Source organism: Pan paniscus, chromosome 11, assembly GCF_029289425.2.
Source record: "Pan paniscus chromosome 11, NHGRI_mPanPan1-v2.0_pri, whole genome shotgun sequence".
NCBI lineage: Eukaryota > Metazoa > Chordata > Mammalia > Primates > Hominidae > Pan > Pan paniscus.
Genome location: NC_073260.2, coordinates 115,382,206 through 115,403,663, shown reverse-complemented (window position 1 = coordinate 115,403,663; position 21,458 = coordinate 115,382,206). Strand labels below are relative to the sequence as shown.

The window sequence follows — 21,458 nt, the reverse complement described above, 5'->3', positions numbered from 1 at the left end:
GGTTTTCTGTGAGGACTAAATGTCATATATGTACAATATGTTTTGCACATAATATACATATCAAAAATAAATGTTAAAATATTTAAGGGATGAAGGATACATTAAACAAGAAAGCTCTTTTTTTTTGGCAAGAGTGAAAAGTTAAGCATTTTGTGTTACGTAAGTACCGATTGCGCCACTGGATGACCCAGCCATCCCATTACTGGATATATACCCAAAGGATTATACATCATGCTGCTATAAAGACACATGCATACGTATGTTTATAGCGGCACTATTCACAATAGCAAAGACTTGGAACCAATCTAAATGTCCAACAATGATAGACTGGATTAAGAAAATGTGGCACGTATACACCATGGAATACTATGCAGCCATAAAAAATGATGAGTTCATGTCCTTTGCAGGGACATGGATGAAACTGGAAACCATCATTCTCAGCAAACTATCGCAAGGACAAAATACCAAATACCGCATATTGTCACTCATAGGTGGGAACTGAACAATGAGAACACATGGACACAGGAAGGGGAACATCACACAGTGGGGCCTGTTGTGGGGTGGGGGGAGGGGGAAGGGATAGCATTAGGAGATATACCTAATGCTAAATGATGAGTTAATGGGTGCAGCACACCAACATGGCACATGTATACATATGTAACAAACCTGCACGTTGTGCACATGTACCCTAAAACTTAAAGTATAATAGTAATAAAATTAAAAAATATATATTTTGTGTTAGATGGCTACATTCAGGACTGATGTATAACACTCACATACTACAAAAGGAAGGAATTTCTTCTTTCTTTCAGGCAATGCCCTGAAACAACTAGCTCACTAGCTGGTGATCTTAAATAATTGGAGGAAAAGACAATTTAGGAAATACTGATGAAATCTAATACCCTAAATAAAGTGTATTGAGCTTCACCCAAGTGTTTGACAACATGTCTTACAATATTTTTGTACACATCATGTCTTAAAAATTTTTGTAGACAATATGGAGAAGATGGAACTGAAAAGAGCCAGGTAGATTTCTTAAGAGACAAAAATCATAAAAAAGACATTGGAATATGTAAATATTAATTTGTAAAGCACTTTTGGACTTGGCTCAGAGTTCCATCTTTGGTAGAGTAAAAATACCATAGAATTTGAAAGTCAGAAAGGTTTAGGTTGGAGTCCTTGCTCTAACTCATTAGCTGTGAGAGACCTTTGCCTCCTTGGCCATCAGTTTCTTTTGTAATGGGATCATATGAAGATAACATAGAAAGCCATTCCTTTTATGCTTGGCACATACTAGGGGCTCAACAAATGATATCAATAATAATCATTGTTATTTTTACCTTAATTTCATTTTTGTAATGAGGTGCAGGTGATTATGGTATCTTGTTTTCATTTTTATTCACTTTGAAAATACAGGTAGAAAAAAAGCCTTTTCTCTAGGTAGGTAGTTATGATTTTTTCTGACTGTGTTCTATGATTCAAGCATCTATCCTGTTTTGAGAAGGTGAACTGCTAAAATGTGCTGCCTGTTTCCATTTTCAAACATGCCTGTGTGTGAGCAGACAGGTTCCTGATCCTCTAAATTTTAATAAAAATAACAATAATAACATCTACAAACAAATCTATATACCTCCTACTATGTCAAATAGCATTCACCAAAGCAGCTTTCATATATGAACTCATTTAATCTTCACTACAGCCACCAGAAATATAATTATTATCTTTATTTAACAAATGAGAAATCTCAGGCACAAATTTGCACAGTTTACTTAATATCAAATGGCTAATAAGTAGAAGACAATCCAGGCAAATGTAAGTCTAGAATCTATGAAATTTGCTCCTTATAATAGAATTGGTCTGTCTTGAAGAAACAATGTCATTAATGGAGGCATATTTGAAATATTTCTATTAGCACTAGATCAGACAGAAATAGAACTAAAAAGAAAATAGGAACATCACTTGTATGATTAGTTATACGGAAATAAGTACTTTGGACTCCCAAACAAGTGGTTTTTAAATGAACACTGGAAGATAATGTGCTTGGAAAATGGAAACTGATTCTATACAAATTGCTGAAACATAAAGCAGAATGAGTAGTATTTTAAGAGAGTCAAGAATGAAGACACAGAGGAATTCAAAAGAATAGCACATCAATTTGACTGGGGGTATCCAAGAAAGCTTTCTGGGGAAGGTAAGCTGAATCTTAATATATAAAACTGAACAATGATGAACCACCATGGACACAGGCTAAAAGCCTGAAATAAATTTACTACAATCTTCATTATCTCTTATTTGTTTGTTGAGTTATCATCTTATTTGACTTCAGTGGTACTGTGATTTCTGAAGGACCTTTGTGTACCTTCTCCATATGCAGATATTTCCATTTTCTTAGAGTCATAAGATACATCAACCCCAAAATAAGATCAACAGGGGATAGAGACGGTGATATTCTTTTCTTTAAACTGAGGATGTAAAATTTTAGCAGATAAGAGATTTGAGCATGCTAAGGAACTTTTAAACCTCACAGACTTTATTTAGAAAGTTTGTATTTAGAAACATTGATTTTAAAACATTTAAGTTTATCTTATTCATCACAGGTTTATTACGAGATAATAGTCTCTGAATGACAAGCCAATAGATCAAATATCTCAGAGAAAGAATATGGGAATTGTTTATTTCAAAGAATTATCTTTGTAGGATTAGAAACACACTATTAAACTGCAATGGGTGAGGAAAAAATGTCCTTGGCAGAGGATTTTAAACAAAAAGTATTATTATGATAGATGAAATGTTTATATTAGAGAAGGGATATGTAATGAAACAAAGCTGTGTTAATAGCAAAAATTTTGTCACAAAGTAGTGAGAACTGAATGCATTAAATCATAACCTGTTATTGTTTAACAAAGATTAGACTTCTTTAAAAAATTCGCTAATCTACTCACTAATCTGTTTTCTCACTTTATTCCCTCATTAACAATAAATAGCTTTGTAGCTTCCAAAAGAGCCAAAATAAAGTATGTAGGCGAGACCACCACCGAGGGCTAATAATTTCATAGCAGCAGCAGCTAAATTCAATCAACATTTAAATCTATAGGCATCTGCTGCTTCAATTCAGAAATTTAACCCGTTGTTAGATTCCCCCCACGTTTAGGCCTAACATCATATATAATTCAGAACTGAAAAATAAATCTCTCATTGACAGATTTCTTAGTTATTCTATTGTCATTAATACATTATAAAGGAAAATCTATAGTAAAGAATAACTCAGTATTAGGTAAACAGAGTAAAATGTTTGAGTATTTTATCCATCCATCCATCCTAACCAATATTCGTTGAGTTGAACTATACATCAGTTACTGTATTAAGTATTAGGACCTAGAGAAGGGAAAGGGTTAAAATGTGGTTGTGGACTCACCTTGAGTTAGCCACCGTCGGTGTCTTCAGACACAGTCCCTGGCCTCAAGAAGTTCAAAACCTAATTGTAAAGATAGAAAGTAACAATTATTTTAAAAATATTTTAATCCCTACATTGTCTTTAAGATATACGCTGTCACCCCATTTTTTAGTGGGGATTGAAGCAGAGAGGAGAAAAAGTAAGCTAGATAATGAGAAACTAGTATCAATTTTATGAAATACAATCTTTAATTGAAGTAGTGAAATGCCAAAAACCACCATGGAAATCACCATTGTTCACAGGTTATAAAGCAGAATATTGACTATTCTTTAAAATGTTGAATTGAGACTAACATGTCCACCATAAAATGGCTAAATTGCCTTCTTACAACATCAGTTTCGTTAAGTCCAGTAAACATCTTGGTTTGTTGCATCCTACAATTACATAATACATTTCAGAATACCAATCCTTTGGCCTTTAAATAAATAATGCCCCTAAGTTGTTAAGGGGAGCCCTTAAACCTTGGCAGCCAAGCTAAAGCAAATCCTTGTCTATCCTACTCGTTCTGGGACAAATTAGCATGGAAAATTCCATCTTATAAGCATTACATTTATGTTTAAGAATTTCATAATTAATTTAACAGGATCCACACCTCTGAAACATACAAAAAGGCACAATGTCTTAATTTCTCAACAGAATAATTTGTACAAGATTTGAAGTCTACCTTAATGATTCATTTTTGTATTGTTTTCACAATTGCTTTATTTTGTTTAGCACATTTTTTTTCTCAACCCTTTTTAACATATTAAACTCTTATTCCTCCTTCAATTCCCAGCAAAGTTGTCATCTCATGGGGCAAGACTTTTTGACACCCTGATCCCTCTAAGTTTTAGTTAGATGAATCTCCTAGATGCTCCAACAAGCTCTGCATCCTTCCCTATAACACGTTATCACATCACCCTGTGTCGGAGAAAATGGCTAGCTGTTCACCAAAACATTTCCCTTTTCCTTCTGTTACATAGCCAGACTACATTTTGTAGTTAGATGTGACTACATTCCTCAGCATGGAACACAGTCTTAAGAACATCTTGCATATGATCCTCATTCTATGTTTCTTACCTATAGGTTAAATCCCTAAGGACCTAAAGGAGGAAAGATCTCAAAGACAAAAAGAACATGATTCTCCAGCCACAGCTTTCAGGATCACCCCTCACTTCCACTAATAAGGTCTATTCACAGTACAGTGTTACATAGGTGAGCATTCGTCACCTCGCCCTGACTAGGACATCTATTGGCACTGCGTTTTATGTAAATGAGAATTAAATTTCTGTTCTTTAAGCCATTAAAAGGGTGGGTGTTTATTATAGCACTTAGCCTGTTTGGTTTATTAGATTTCCCTCATTAGATTGTAAACTATGGTACCCCGTGGATACAGCAACTAGTTTTGTCTTGTTTGAGGTTTTAGCTGAGCCCTTGGCACAGAAAATAGCATATACTTACCATCCCTCTCTCTGTTTTTTTAAAATAACTTGAATCTTATGTGATAAGATGTATCACGAAAATTTCATAGGAACTATTATTCTAAATAGTTATTCCTTCAGGAATAGGGAACATAAGGCTTCACTTAGCACGGGTTCCAAAATATCCTTTGGTAAATACCTAAAGGTAAAATTTGATTTTGCTTAAGAGCTCACAGCAAGTGGAACACATCAAAATATGCTTGCAAAACTGTTCTTATAGGCCTCCATTTGTGGGTTTTAGGTAAGATGCTGAGAGCATTGCACAACCTTAGTCAGAAGTAATGGGCTTGGAAGCTCCTTGCTGTAGTCGTGGTGATTTGGAATGTCCTTTGACCCTCTACTGGATTTAATGCCAATGGAGAGAAAATGAAAGGTAATTTTCTTTCCTTTTCAAAACAATAACCAATCACAGAATCCAAGACCTTCTGCTCTTCACACATTACAATGAAACAGCTTTTGAAGTCTAGACAAAAATAGAGACATCTGACAAGCAATATCAAATCTCAGTCAGCATGCCTCCATGTATTCATTACTGACACTTCTCTCCCTTTCCCCTAGAGTCAAACACACTCTATTCAATGATTCCTTTTAGGCAACCAACCACCTGTTTGGGGCCACTTCCTAAGGGTCTCTCCAAAAGTCTCACCCATCTGTCTCTCTTTACTATTGTCCACTTGCTGGTTAAGTTTAGTCTTGCTTGGCAGAAGTCAACTTTCCAAGATTTACCTCCTTTACTTTCAGCCCTACTTAAGCAACGGACTTTAGAGGAGATGATCAGATCTCCTGGCTTCCTTTCTGAGGAATGAAGAGGAAACTTTTGCTGCTAGACATGCAACTGCCTTTTGATCTGAAGTAGAAAATCCTCAGGCTCTATTCCATTACTCATTTAGATGATTGCTGAATGGCACCTTCAGGCTAGATTTTATGGTTGCTTTAATAAATTTGTAGTTCACTCACATTAATGTCTACATATTAATAAAGCATTTCTCTAGTGTCAGGCAAACATGCGTTGGATTTGCTAGTTAAAGACACCTCTTACAGGTTTTCATAGACATTTTAGATAATTTTTTTTCTTTTTTTTTTTTGCCTCTCAGACCACCACACAAGTGCCTTTCTTTTCAGAGTACAAATATCAGTCTAGTTATCTGTCGGTCTGGTAGAGGAGACAACAAAAACTGTTTAACATCAGTGAGAAATAGAAAAAAATGTAATCCTTTCTAAGCCATGCATAATGTCTAGGTCAACTAAGTTTTCTCCACTGTGATTAAAAATGGCAAATTATTAAGAAGTCCCATTTTATTTTCTGGAGATTGAGAAAAAATAGATGATAAGTTCTCATGAACAGAAGAAAATGGATTTTCAGCAAGTAATTTGGCTCAAGAAGGCAGACCCTAGTGCATGGAACATGCTCAATCTGGGGGAGAGAAAGAAATGAACAAGGAGGAAATAACAATAAGGGTTCTTTCATTTCCCAGCTGTCTGCCAAAATTCGGACTGGTTGTTATGGCTGAGGAAACTGTAAGAGCTGAAGTTCATAACTTTAAAGGGAAGATCTGTCCATGGTGGGGCACAATCTGACCAGATACAGTTTCTAGTATTTGTATATGTTCATGAAGCCTGGGCAACATGATAAGATCCCATTTCTACAAAAAATACAGAAAGCTAGCTGGGCATTGTGGCATGCACTTGTAGTCCCAGCTAGTCAGGAGGCTAAGGCGGGAAGATCGATTGAGCTCCAGAGGTCGAGGGTGTAGTGAGCTGTAATGGTACCACTGCACTCCAACCTGGACAACAAAACAAGACTCTGTCTCTCTCTCTGTCTCTCTCTGTCTCTCTGTCTCTCTCTCTCTCTCTCTCTCTCTCTCTCTCACACACACACACACACACACACACACACGTATCCTAATACATATGTGTGTATGCATGGGAAGTTTTGAAGGCTCCAATTCACTTTGGTCATAACCCAGTTTTCCACCTTCACAGAAATAACAAACATTTCAGAAATAGCCTTTCATTTAGTGTGTTTTGCATTAAAAGAGCATAATCTTCTATTTTCTAACTGGAATTATCTAGATGATGTATATATTCTTACACATAAAAATATTTGGATTTGCTTAGAATAATTTTTTATATTTACTATATGGTATCCCTTCTGTTATAAACTGAAATTTCCAAATTTTAATATGACTCATGAGTATTATAGAAAATATAATAATTAAAACATTTCACACCTGAAAAAGGTATTTCAACAGAAACACTGAAATTTATTTTACATAATATATTGCAATGATTTTCACTCTAAATTAGAAAAAAGTTTACTTCCTATCAATTTTATGTCTGCTGTTAACCCTATTCTAAAGCATCCCTCAAAATTCTGATTATCAAAATAACATGTAATTTTAAAACAGATTCTCATTAGTGCAAGCAACTGTGACTTTTTAAAGTAGCTTAAAATTACATATTAAAGAGATTTCATTAGGAAGCTTTCATTCTCTTTCATTTAGAATTGTTTGCACATACTTCTCATTAGTCATTGTACTCAGATTTTCAGATTCAGGTATAAAGATAGTCCTTTGCATTACCTTAAACACCAGGTAAGTAAAAATAAGTTTTGAAATACCTAAAGGTACCTGTCTTATGAAATTGTCAAGTCCCTTTTTTATGTGCAGTTTGTACAATACAAAGCCAAGACAGATGAATAAGAGAGTGTGATTTTAAGCTTTGCTTGGCAAACATGTTAGATTTCTTAAGTGGCATAGCTTGTCTTTCCTCCCTCCCTCCCTGCTTCCCTCTCTTTCCCTCTCTCTCTCTCTCAACCTTGTTCTAATGTCATCCCTTATAGGTTTCTTGTGAAATAGACTGATTTGGAGCTGTGTTAATAACAACAACAACAAATACTACTGCAACCCACATTGCAGTGAACAATATATAAAATGGCAAATAAATTGTACCTCTGATGACTAAAGAATAAGAGGATTTTTTTTGTGGTGTTATGTTATGTTGTGTATGTGTTTGTGTATGTATGTGTGTTTCCATGTGACACCATTATAAGAACAAGCAGGACTTCTTGGAATCCTGAGTCCTTTTGTCTCAACTAAATTAAGAGATAATTTAAATTAAAAAAACAATATATAATGCACTTATGGAAAAGTACATAAATAATGAATCATACAAAAGAAACATCAGGGTAAACACCACCCACGTCAAGATATAGCACATTTCTAGTAATACATACTTCATGCTTACTCTCAAACTCACTTTTTCCTCCTCACCAAAGGTAAACAAACACTATCTTGACTTCTAACCTATGGTTTAGAGTTGCCTTGAACCTTATGTAAATGTGATCAAATATTGCATGTTATTTTTGTGTCTGCCTTCTTTCCTTAACATTAAGGTTGTTGGCTACATTCATGTTGTAATTTGTCAAATATCTGAATATACAGTACCATATTTTTGTAACTATTCTATTGCTGATGGACATTGGGTCATTTCCAGTTTAAAGCAATTACAATTAATGCCGCAATAAACATCCTTGTAGATATTTCTTGGTATGCATGTTGTAGATAATGAGGAGTGGAATTGCTGGATCATCTGGTTATGCATATGTTAAATTTCAATAGATAATGCCAAACTGTTTTCCAAAGTTGTTGTAGCAATTATACTTTTTCTGCAATATATGAATGTTTCTGTTGTATAACATCTTTGCCAATAGTTGGTAGAAGTTATTTGCTTTGAAAGTCTAAGTTTGGTTAGTGAAAGTGGAGAGAGGGAGTGAAGGATTGGACTAGAAAAGGGAAGACCCCTGACCTAGGATTCAGTTGACTGGTAGAAGAAAGATGGTTGTGCCATGAGTGGTAAAGACTCTAACAACACTTTTAAGGACTTACCCTGGAAGTAGGGAGATCCTTGAAGGATTGCAGGATCTAATGAGAGACATGGTATTCTGTGGAATTATGAGAGCGGAAATCAACCTGGTCACAGAATTTTAGTGCAAAATAAATTGTGTGTGTGTGTGTGTGTTGTGTGCATGCATGTCTTGGAGTCTTTTTACAAGCAAATAAACAAAACCAACACATAAAGTGGAAAGAGTGTCTTTACACATGAAAATCATCAGAAATTCCTAGGGTGGTGAATTAAAGATGACAAGGACCACAAGAGTAGAAGCTAGCCACGAAGAACTACTTAATATCAGTCTATTCTAAATTACATCTTATTCTTCTTTTTGTAATCCATTTTCAACATGGTATGTATCAGAAGCGATGGGAATACAATTCCATTATTTTCAGGTATGAGGAATTTTCCATAAGTGTTCACTGAGCTGCTTTAGTAGGTGATTGCTTTATAAGGTAATTATTTTATGATTATCACATAGAAGGTGCTTTTGAAAAAATATCCTCTAGAGTCAGGAAAAATCATGGAATTTTATAGTTGAAAGAGATCTTGAACAACATCTAATTAAACCTCATTTCACAGATGAGGAAGTTGAGGTGCACAGTTGCTCAGTGATTTGATGGGGCTAACGTAGTAGTTAACTGCAGATATAGAAGAATCTAGGCCTTTTAATCCAGAAGACTCTCATCATAAATTCATTTTATTAAATAAACATTGAAATTTTCTTAACTCACTTTTCTTACCTGGTCTATTCCTACACATCCTTCAGAACCCATCAGGGTTTATCTACTACAAAACGTCCTCTCTGATCCCTTCTCTCCTTAAATCCATATGAGATGCTTCTACTATGTCTTAACACTTTATAATGATTTCTATTTTATAACTGTCTATATGGTTATCTCTTTGTCCACTATACTGAAAAAGCAGAAGACAGGAACTGCTTCTATTTTTTTCTGTTTTTGTCCTCAGCATTTTGTATAAGCCTAGCATACAGTGATAAATGGTAAATATTTTTGAAATGAATAAACGAATCAAAATCTGGCTCTTTATTATTTTGCTATGCACTCAGGTGGATGTGAAATATATTACTTTACCCATTAGGTTGTTTTCTGGGCTGTTCATTGATATTTCCATTTCTCATCTTTCCAGGAATATGGTCAAAGTGAACTTCCTTGTGCCTTTGAAATTAGTGTGGCTGTGTAATCTGAGCAGAAGTATCACATGTCACTTCCATGCAGAAGCCTTTAATAGCCAGTGATAATTTGCCCCTTCCTCGCTCCTGGCGCAGTGATGTTGGAGACTTTCTGAGTGAGGACAGCATGAGAAGAATATGTAGCCAATGGCTATGGTTTGAATGTGTCCTCCAAAGTTCATGTGTTGGAAACTTAATCCCTATTATAACAGTGTTAGGAAAGTCAGACCTTTAAGAGGTGATTAGGTCATGATGGCTCTGTTCTCATTGGTAGATTAATGCTTTAATTGTGGGAGTTGGTTAGTTATTGCAGGAGTGAGCTCTTGATAAAAGGATGAGTGATATGGTTTGACTGTGTCCCCACCCAAATCTCAACCTGAATTGTATCTCCCAGAATTCCCACATGTCGTGGGAGGGACCCAGGGGGAGGTAAGTGAATCATGGGGCCAGTACTTCCCGTGCTATTCTTGTGATAGTGAATAAGTCTCACGAGATCCAGTGGGTTTATCAGGGGTTTCTGTTTTGCTTCTTCCGCATTTTCTCTTGCAGCTGCCATGTAAGAAGTGCCTTTCACCTCCCACCATGATTCTGAGGCCCCCCCAGCCATTCTCAGGTATGTCTTTATCAGCAGTGTGAAAATGGACTAATACAACGAGTTAGCCCCTTTCCTCTCTCTCCTGATCTTCTGAATTTCACCATGTGATGACATAGCACAAAAGCCCTAGGAGGACACTAACACCTTGACATTAAACATCCTAGCCCTGAGAACTGTGAGCCAGTAGATTTCTGCTCTTTACAAATTATCCAGTCTCAGGTATTTTGTTACAGCAGCATAAAATGTACTATGATATCAACCCATGATAGATAAGTGGTGTGATTGAGAAATAGAACTATGTTATTCTAAGTCACAAAGATTTTAGAGTTACTACTGTCTCATAACCCAGTGCATCCTGACTAATTAATGGGATGAGACTTTGGGGGACTGTTGAAGAGAGTGAGCCTATTCTGCAGTGAGAGAAGGCTGAACCATAGAGTTCAGATGTTGAACTGTCATATATAGCTTCAAAAACGGATCTTGAAGATTCTCATCTCCTGGCATTCATGCACTTGTGTAACCTCCTCCCCTTGAATGTAGGCTGGACCCAGTGGCTTGCCTCTAACAAAAATAATGCTGCAAAACTAATGGCAAGTTGCCGATTAGATTATAAAAAGACTGTGGCTTCCTTCTTGCTTGCTATGTCACATTCTGTCTCTCGGAGACTTTGGTCTGGAAAAAGCCAGTTACCACATGATGACTAGCCCTATAGAAGGGCCCATGTGGCAAAACGTTAATTTCTTTGGCTTACGACAGAGACTACTGAAGGCTTGCCAACAATCCTGTGAATGAGATAGGAAGGGGTCTTCTGAGCCTTACCAAAAGCCATGTTGCTGAACTTGAGAGTGGATCTTCCTTCATTTGGTCCTTGAAATGACCCCAGTCCTGGCTGATACCCTGATTGCAGTCTCGTGAGAGGTCTGGAGCAAGAGGCACCCCGCTAATGCAGCTACCTCCATTTGTGACCTACAGAAACCGTGAGCTAAGAAAAGTCTGATTTAAGTTGCTATATTGGGGATAATTTGTAATGCAGCAATAGTTAACTAATACATTTTATGAGTATTTCCCTATCTAAGTATACTGTCCCAATATGACAAACACATTTAACATTATGTCAGAGATGCCTCATGATGACCATATCTGAAGTTGAAAGCAATGCTGTAACTCTTTATTTATTGCGCCATTGAAATATGGTGCACTATGTGAACCAAAAGCCATGTAAGAATCAAGTTTATACTTCAGCTTCTTGCATCAATTAATTAATAAAATTTATATAGGTATTAGCAATCATCTCTAAATGCAAATAAAATATTAAGATATAATTAAACATATACTATTAATAGTAATCAGTATTTAGGATACTGGAATGTTGGGGGTATTTTGTGTCTCTTTGATTTTTGCAAATAACAGAAAATTTGATTTGCCCATTAAGGAGAAACATGGATTTTTATTAGACCATTTTCATGTTGCCCCAATATAAACTGACTTCTACTTAAATAGCTAACCCAATTCCTGTACTGCTTCTAAAAAATTTATCAAAATATGATCAAAGGAGTGCAGGGACAGTGTGAGACTGGGACTTTCAGGCTATTTTGAGTCATCTGAATCTAAAAATGAGAGCATGACACCTACACTTTTCCCATAGTTGTTCAATATCAGGAATCTAGGACAGTGTCTGTTCAGTAAATCAGAGAGTTAATGTTAAATTTTATATAGCAAAGATAAAAAAGCTGTAAGAAAAAAATTATAAAGTGTTGGGAGAAAGCAGGAGTGCAGTTCTCACACAAAAAAATAAACTTGAGAGCTGAAAATCTTCCACTAGCTATCTTGTGACGATACAGTGAAGCATGAGCCCCAAGCGAGGGACCTGCTTTGGTAGTAGGCTAATGAGAGACTCAGAAGACAGGTATCCTAGTGATTAAAAGGTTTCTCATAGGTGACTATAATTGTTTTTACATGTTTGAAGTCAGCCTGGTTTTAATCCCAACAGAAATTTCTAATGAATACTGCATCTTCTGTGGAAGCAACAATTCATAATTTCCCTTTATTCTTGTTTGTTACTACAAAAGACTCTGTCTCAGAGGGCTTTGATTAAGATGATGAGACAAAGAGTAAAACAAATAGAGAGTCCATTAAATGCCTGCCTGAAACCAGAGCTGCACCACTTAATATGAAAGACTCTTCAGAACCAATAATGAAATAATCATCCTTTTTCCATGACTGATAAGAAAATGAAGGCTAGATATAGATTTGGGAAAACTAATTTACACTGGAGGAGGGAAGAAGCGAAAGAAGAGCAACTACAGAAAATCAACTGTTAATAAATATCAGAGACTGCAGAGAAGTCAGGAGATAAGCTGCAGCGTATGTTCCTCCAGCTAGAAAATCGCAATCATTTCTCTGAGAAGAGAAGCTGATAAGGTCCCCTCCCCTCCACCCTGCAATCATTTTGCATTTTATATTATTTGAAAAGAGCTTGATTATTTTCCTTTGAATGAAACCAGATTGATTCACATTTACCTGTCAACAGAATGTTCCATTCCTCTGTTTTGCTTGTCTATTTAAAGGCATATGACCTGACTATGAAATTCCATATACAAACGTTCAGTTAAATGTAAGTAAATAAAAATGAGTGACCAGCTTGCATTTTAAACATTTTATATTTTTATTTCTGGTAGCAAATTATGCTAAATTAGAATCCACTGATTGATAAATATCACTGATATGGAGTAATGAATTGAGGTCATGAATATTGCTTTACTCAAGGTCAGATACAATCTCTAAAAATCATACGCAGAGGAAAAAGCTGCATGTGAACATGATAATTATGCTATTTGAAGCCTATTTAAGGGGGCAAATACAACATATAATCTTCTCCTCTTTTGTAAACTTGGATAAATGTGTAAGTACACTCATGTATCACTTGATGATAGGAATACATTCTGAGAAATGTGTTGTCAAGCGATTTTTCATTGTATGCACACCACAGAGTGTACTCACACAAACTTAGGTGGTATAGCCTACTACAAACCTAGGCTACATGGTATAGCCTATTTCTCCTAGGCTACACGCCTACACATCATGTTACCATGCTGAATACTGTAGGCAACTGTAACACAATGGCAAGTATTTTTGTATCTAAACATATCTAAGCATAGAAAATGTACAGTAAAATATCATCTAAAAGATAAAAAAAATGGTACACCTGTGTAGGGCACTTACCATGAATGGAGCTTACAGGACAGAAGCTGCCCTGGGTGAGTCTGTGATGAGTGATGAGTGAATGTGAAGGCCTAGGACATTACTGTGCACAACTGTAGACTTTATACGCACTGTAAACTTTGGCTACACTAAATTTATTTTAAAATATTTTTTCTCAATAATAAATTAACCTTAGATTACTGTAACTTTTCTACTTTATAAACTTTTAAAAAATTTTTTGGCTCTTCTGTAATAACAGCTTAAAACACAGACATATTGTACAGCTGTACAAAAATATTTTATTTCTTTATACCCTTATCTTACGAGCTTTTCTGTATTAAAAATAATCTTTATACTTTAAAAATATTTTTTGTTAAAAACTAAAACACAAACACACATATTAGCCTAGGTCTACACAGGGTCAGGATCATCAGCATCACTGTCTTCCACCTCCACATCTTGTCCCCACTGGAAATTCTTCAGGGGGAATAAAAGGCATAGAGCTGCCATCATCTATGATAACAATGCCTTCATCTGGAATACCTCCTGAATGACCTGCCAGAGGCTATATTACAGTTAACTTTTTGTTTATAGGTGGAAAAAGTACACTCTAAAGTAATAATTAAAAGTATAGCATAGTTAATACATAAACTAGTAACATAGTCGTTTATTATCACTATCAATGATGTACTGTACATAATTTTATGTGCTCTACTTTTATAAAACTGGCAGTGCATAGGTTTGCTTACACCAGCATCGCCACAAACATATGAATAATGTGTTGTGCTACAATGGCTGTGACGTGACTGGGTGACAGGAAACTTCAGCTCCATTATAATCTCATGGGACCACTGTCATGTACTTGGTCTGTTGTTGACAAAAGCATTGCTAAGCAGAACATGACTGTATTGCTCTATCAAGTAGAGATAGACAAGAGGAATGTGCAAAGGCAAATAAGAAGTGAGGAGCTGGTCAGTATACTTATATGCATACCCATATATACAACTTTTAAAACAAAAAAATTGTTAAGCTGACATGGTGTTAGCCCTCAAAGCTATGAAAACTTGAGCATACATCTTGGATAAAAAAAGGTAACTTATGTGGAATCTCAATTTCAGCATGCTGTTTACGTAATTCACAAACAACATTTAGTTGAAAACATATGTTTGGAAAATAAATCAAAATATTCTGTTTGTGAAATACAAAATTGATGCTTTAAAAGATGAAACATGCTTTGGGTGATAGAAACCGTGTTCACTATCAACAGAATATCTAGTTTAGTCTAAATACAGGCCAATTGGTCATATCCGTAGTAAGCCAATGGGAAGACATTTGTTGGGGATTAAGTAGGGACTGTGCCGGTCTGTTTCAGTATGTTTTTCAGTGTGTTGATATTAATACAAAGTTTTGAAATTTTGGTACTTTTTGTTGAAGTATTGGTTTTATTTTCCTCAATTCATCACACAACTTGAAACCTTTCATTTGAATGGAGCTTTCGCTTCCCACAGAGACTGTGGCATTGTTGCTTTTAGCTAGACCCTAGCAGTGTTCCTCAGCCATCAACATTTTTAAATGCAAAAAAAAAAAAAAGTGTATACAAAGACAATTTTAGGAAGTATACATAGGCTGTAAATTATTTATAGTGCTTAAGGACTGAAACAGCTACAGGCTGTCAAGAATAAGAAAAGACAATTACCTAAAAAGTAGGGGTGAAAACAGAGTTATAGGCTGGTCATAGTTTCATTATTATTAAATACAAAGGCTACATAAATGCTGATATTTAGAAAATATTTTAAAAATCTAAGAATTCTAAACTCTTCTTCTCTCACCTAAATTATTTTGAAGAATTAAAAGATAAAAGGCTGTACAGTTTGGAGGATAGTCCTCTGGACATAAAGATGGGGAGGCCAAGATTCTAGCCCATGTCTGACCACTTGTTACTTATGTGAGGACTTAGCATACCTGACCTTCAATGTTCTCATATGAAAGATAAGAGAATTATCTGCCCATAAGAATAAATATGTGGGAGTACATTGTGAAACTCACACGATCCAAAACATGAGTAATTACTATTACCAATATCTTAAGGTTTCTTCCTACTTCCTGGGACACAGAGTGAAATTATATGAAATAGTCATGTCTGATCAAGCATGCATATTTGGTTCCATCCATCTAATTGATCATTTTATATGTATTAAACACCATTCTAAGTAAATCACAAATCTCCTTGCTCTGAAATAATTCAGAAATGAACAACACAGTATCTCTGCCATGATATACCTTTTAATTTAATGGAGACACTCATCTCTTAAGGTACCAGTGTTGTGTTCATACACTCTTTTATAAGGAATGATTCAATAATTTTGCTCTAAAGTTAGACAGGTCTAGGATTCTAATCCCATCCCTACTCTACTTTATACGGTTATGCCATTTTAAACAAATAACTTTATTTTTCTACGTCTTATTATCCTTACAGGTAATATGCACTCAAATAGTACTTAATTCATAGGGTTGTTGTGAATATTACGCGAAATCATGCATGCAAAACATCTAGCATATTTCCTATCTTGTAATATGTATGCAATACATAAATATTCACAATTTTTCTTTGGTCTTTTCCTTACCATAATCTTTATATGTCTCCCCCTAAAAAAGAGCAAAGCAACAACTGATAAGGACCTGGCCTGCTACTATCTTTCAGGCCTTGGTGTTGCTACCAACTGGCCTGGCTCTCACAGCTGATTCTTGCTATTCTCCTGTTGAACATAAACAATTTCATGGAATATCAATATCAGACAAGGTCAATCTTTGACCATGATAGATCTAGATACAAACAAGATCACTCCCTAATCATGTCTGAGAATAGACAAAAACATAATAACATTGTCAAAACCCACAAATGACCAAGCATCCCCCAACTTAGTTAATATGTGTAATTGTTACTTCTATACCAATTACAGTTTTACCTCACTCAGCCTTTCTTCCTTCTGAATAAGATTACAGTACCAAATAGCAGAGTTATCTTCACTTTCTGGAAGCATCTAATCCAGAGCAAAGCCACACTTCCTTACACTTTCCCCCAAAGCACTTCACACAAGCCCAAATCCTATAATATTAATAAATCCTATCACTCCCTTACTAAAGTCCCCATAGTTCCCCATGGCTTGTGTTCTCCTACGCTGCAATGAACACTAAACTCAACTTCTTTGACTGGTGGTCGTCTTCAGCTGGAGTGCACTGACACTCTTACACACCTGTCATCTGTGTTGTCTCCACATGTCATTATTTTGAGATGGAGTCTCACTCTGTCGCCCAGACCAGAATGCAATAGCGCAATCTTTGCTCACTGCAATATCTGCCTCCCAGGTTCAAGAGATTCTCCTGCCTCACCCTCTCGAGTAGCTGGGATTACAGGCACGTGCCACCATACCCAGATGATTTCTGTATTTTTAGTAGAGATGGGGTTTCACCATGTTGGCCAGGCTGGTCTCGAACTCCTGACCTCAGGTGATCTGCCTGCCTCGGCCTCCCAAAGTGCTGGGATTACAGGCATGAGCCACCATGCCCGGCCTATTTTTCTTTTCTGCTGAGTTAATCTTCCAGTCTACTCTGGCTTCCTTTTCCTGTCACCACTCCTTTCACGTTTCATATACTCAATAAATGATTTTTGAATGAATGAATGTTCCCTTTCTGTATTTCTACTTTTTATCTTTTTCTTTATGATAGCTCCAGTCCACACAAGCTTCAGGAAAATAATTGGCTCACCACTCTATCAGACATTGAGCAGGGAATTGCATAGCATCAAGCTTTTTGATACTGGAGTCTCTCAAGACTTTGGCAGGACTAATCTAGAAAAATAATTTCAAATAAGTGTTATGCAGTGAAAGAACACAAAAAGGCTACTGAGAATTTTTAACCATGTATAAGGGAGTAAAAGTGTGCATGTAGGTTTACTTATATTTTTGATAATAAAATTTGAGGTTTATATTTTTTAGTCTTTTAAAAATATCTGGTTGAGCTCACTTATTATTTTAATTTCACTTAGCACTGTGGCTTTGCATTTCTTTAATCTTTTGCAGTTTTAACTGGGAGATTTTTAGGCTATAAACACACACGTGCAATTAACTGGGTTGAAAACATACACCACAAAATCAAACCAAACTTAGAAAATAAGTTTGGTTAATTTTTGTACCCTAAGTGTCCATTTAAAGTTTCACTGGAAATTAACCCTTATGTGAGCAATTTTGTAGCCCTCTGTCAAATAGGTTTTTTTTTTTCTTTTTTCTCTTATTCATTTACTTAACATGGACTCACTTAGAATTCAAGCAACTTTTAGAACTGACGAAGCTCCTGGAGGACACATGCGACGTGGAAGCGTACCATGTATTTTACTGTTTCTCTGCTGCTCTCAAGTCATTCTCGATAATTTTAGTTAATTTCTTCTCCATGAATATTTTTTAGTGACTCGGTTTGGAATTCCTGAGATTTGGCATTTCAATGTGCTGGATTACCGAGGAACATCAGCTCAAATGCAAACTTAGGAGTTAGTTTTAAACTGGTCTGAAATTCTCACATGTTCTAAAATAAAAATGAAGTGGATAGATGCCTTATGATTCCCTTGGGTTAAGAGTGTCCATAATCAGTGTCTTACCTTAATGGAAAGTATCTGATTTATCCCTGAGATAGATGACTGCATATAGTATATCTTCAAATAAGGAGAGGTGGATGAACAGAACTTCTTAATTGGCTCCTACATGCATCCCATTATGGAAGGTCTGCTTTTGATTCTAAGGTCAGGCCTCTTACTTCCAGATTCATCACAGCAACTTGGGTGACTTTTCAGGAAATTCTCAGCCATGGCAGGAAGATATAACTTATGATTTTTATGATTAAATATTTATATAGTACCAAAGACATGTGGGCAGCAGGTCAAGTGTTATCTACAAGGCTTAGATTGAAAGACGGCTGAGAGCCGAAGGGCTTCCCTGATAATGAGTGCACAAGGAGACACAATATCATCCTCTAGGTAAAAAAAGAAAGAGGAGAGAATGACTAGTTGTGCCTAGGGTACTTTGTAATATATATATATAACTAAGTTGATTCCTTAAGGAAGGGCTCTATACTATTCGTGTATTATTGCTGGGATAAAGATTTATTTTAGAAAACATGGAAGAACTTTAAGCACATTCTCTTATTCAGGGTCCTAGTATAAACTTCTGTTATGTAAAATACCTGTTAGATGCCTTAAGTAAAATCTCTAATGCAATTGCTGTCCCGTATGCCCTATGGTACACACCAGAGTCCTTAACCAGAAAACTCAAAGTCTGTAAAATGCATCTCTACTGGTAGAATTCACATGCAGTGATTTGCTGCTATGAAGCGCTAATTAGAGGAATGAAAATAAGACCAGACTAAATATAAATGGTGAGAACTGATAAAAGTGTTATAAAGGAAACCAAGATCAATTTAAACCTAGAGAAAGTTTTAGCCACAGATCACCATGTTTGGAAAGATGAATATAAATAGGTTAAATAGAATTTTTAAAATATTTCAGAAATATGCCTAGAGTCACAGAGCATTTAAAATATACAAGTCAATTTCCTAAATAAAGGTAAATTCAAATTTAAGTTTCAAAAATGATTTTATTAGAAACATGCTAAAGTAATTTATATATAAATTGTAAACATCATATATATATAGCTGAAATCTTATTTACAAAAAAGTATGGCCCTGCTGTGATTACTGGACTTGGCATTAGAGAATTTGCTTTCTGATTCTAGCTCTCCTACTTCCTAGCAGTGTGGTTTAGCAAGTCTTTGAAACTTAGTTTCTGATTGTAAATTGGCAATGCCTATTTACCTACATAAAGTTGTTACTGGTCCAGTGGTGGCCACAAGATCTGAAATGTTAATCAAATCAAAGAGGCAGACTAGTCACGGCATGGTTGAGGGCTAGTGTTGACTCCCACTGTCTGTTAGCAAGGAAATAAGTTGTCTCTGCTCCTACTGGGAGCCATTTGGTGACCATGAGCAAGCCAGCTTGGCAAACAAACAAAAACAAAACCAAACAAAACCATGAAGAGGAGTTTAGAAAGCAGAAATCAGAAAATTTGAGCAAAAATCCTGATATCCTACAATGAGAGTCTTTCTGGCCTTTGGACTTTTTGTTATGTGAGATGAAACACATTCCTATCATTTAACTCAGTTTGAATGTGATCTGTTTTATTTCTAACATCTTCTTACATTTCTACAAAGAGCACTTCAGGAAAATTCTTCTCTCTTCTTTATCTGAATCACGTAGGTATTAAATTTCTATGAGTGAAAACAGTTTACACTTGTTGGCTTCACCTATGAGCAATATATTTTGTTGATATTTTACACATTTAATCTTATTTAATCCTACAACCCTCTCACTTTATAGATTAAGGACCCAACACTCAGAGAACAAAGCAATTTGCCTAAGGTAACACAGGATTCCAACCAAGACTGTCTGTTGCAGATTTCATTAATTTTTTCATTACGCCACTCAGCAAAACAATTGTAAATCCTTATGGAAGATTCCCTGATTGGCAGAGATCTGCTAAAAGTGGATTCCTTAAGAGGTATCAAGAAATACCCCGGATAATCAACAATGCTTTTGCAGTGAATAAATATGGTGGGGGAGTTCCTTTATCCTTCTAACCAAAAACTGCAAAAACCTTTAGAACAAAGAAATTAGTAAAGCTTACACAAAACCATCATTGATTACATTTCCCCATGTGGCTTTCCTCTCTATTGTAGAAATCCTTTCCTAATTCAAAAGAAGCTATTATTAAAAAGCTAATCTCTTCTTATATGAAGCACCGTGTATGCTGAAAATACCTTAAATTCTGTTCTAAACACCATTTTACTGAAGGGTTAGAATAGCAGGACTATTATCAAGTCATAAGGGAAAAGAATAGACACCTCTGAATAAATACATGGAAAATCTTATCATGAAAAGCGGTTTATTTGACTACAAACACTGACATCTTCAGAAAAGCTTTTTTCTTTTTTGTTAAGCAACATACAAAATTGCTGGAAACTGCCACACACATGTCAGGAGCAAGAAGAAAACTAAAATAAATGTTGGAAACAGGCAGCATTAAAAAACAATGCTGACTTAAGTAGAAGGAAACAGGAAGTTAAGAAATATAAATAAACTCTTGTGTTTGCATTTTGGTGGCAAGGTCTTTCCTATTTTTCTCGATTCAAGAAAACTGTGGAATGCTTATTTAGACAACTAATATTTGGCAAAGGTGAGTGCAGCAAAATTTAAATCAATAATTCTGTTGATACCAGTTTATTTTGATCAGTCTTCCTAAGAACAATGTAAATGTTAACTAGTATGTCTTTAATAAGGCAATAGGATAGGATAGGACATATATGGGGAATAGAGTACTATATTATAGACTTGGTGATTAAAAAAAAACATTGATTTCCTATTACAGGGTTAGGATCAGGCTCAAACATTGAACTTTTCTAAGCCACTTAAGTTTTAAATATCTTACTGATAAAAACAATTAACAAATGTCTTACAATATTCTCAATGCATTTAAAAGGTAAAAATAATGTTTTGTTGATTGCAAAATCTATACAAAATAATTCTTATTAATTTAAATAAACTGATTATTTGGGATGAGGGACT

General features: G+C 35.5%; 1 protein-coding gene across 40 annotated transcripts in view; it reads right to left on the bottom strand.

Annotated features, from left to right (window-relative positions):
- The window catches only part of PTPRD (protein tyrosine phosphatase receptor type D), a 2,308,100-nt gene that overhangs the window by 872,931 nt on the left and 1,413,711 nt on the right, over window positions 1-21,458 (bottom strand). For all 40 annotated transcript variants that reach the window (XM_055092146.2, XM_055092147.2, XM_055092152.2 and 37 more), the window contains one exon: window positions 3,416-3,475. The gene's annotated coding sequence lies outside the window, so the exon portion shown is untranslated. The remainder of the gene's footprint in view (window positions 1-3,415; window positions 3,476-21,458) is intronic.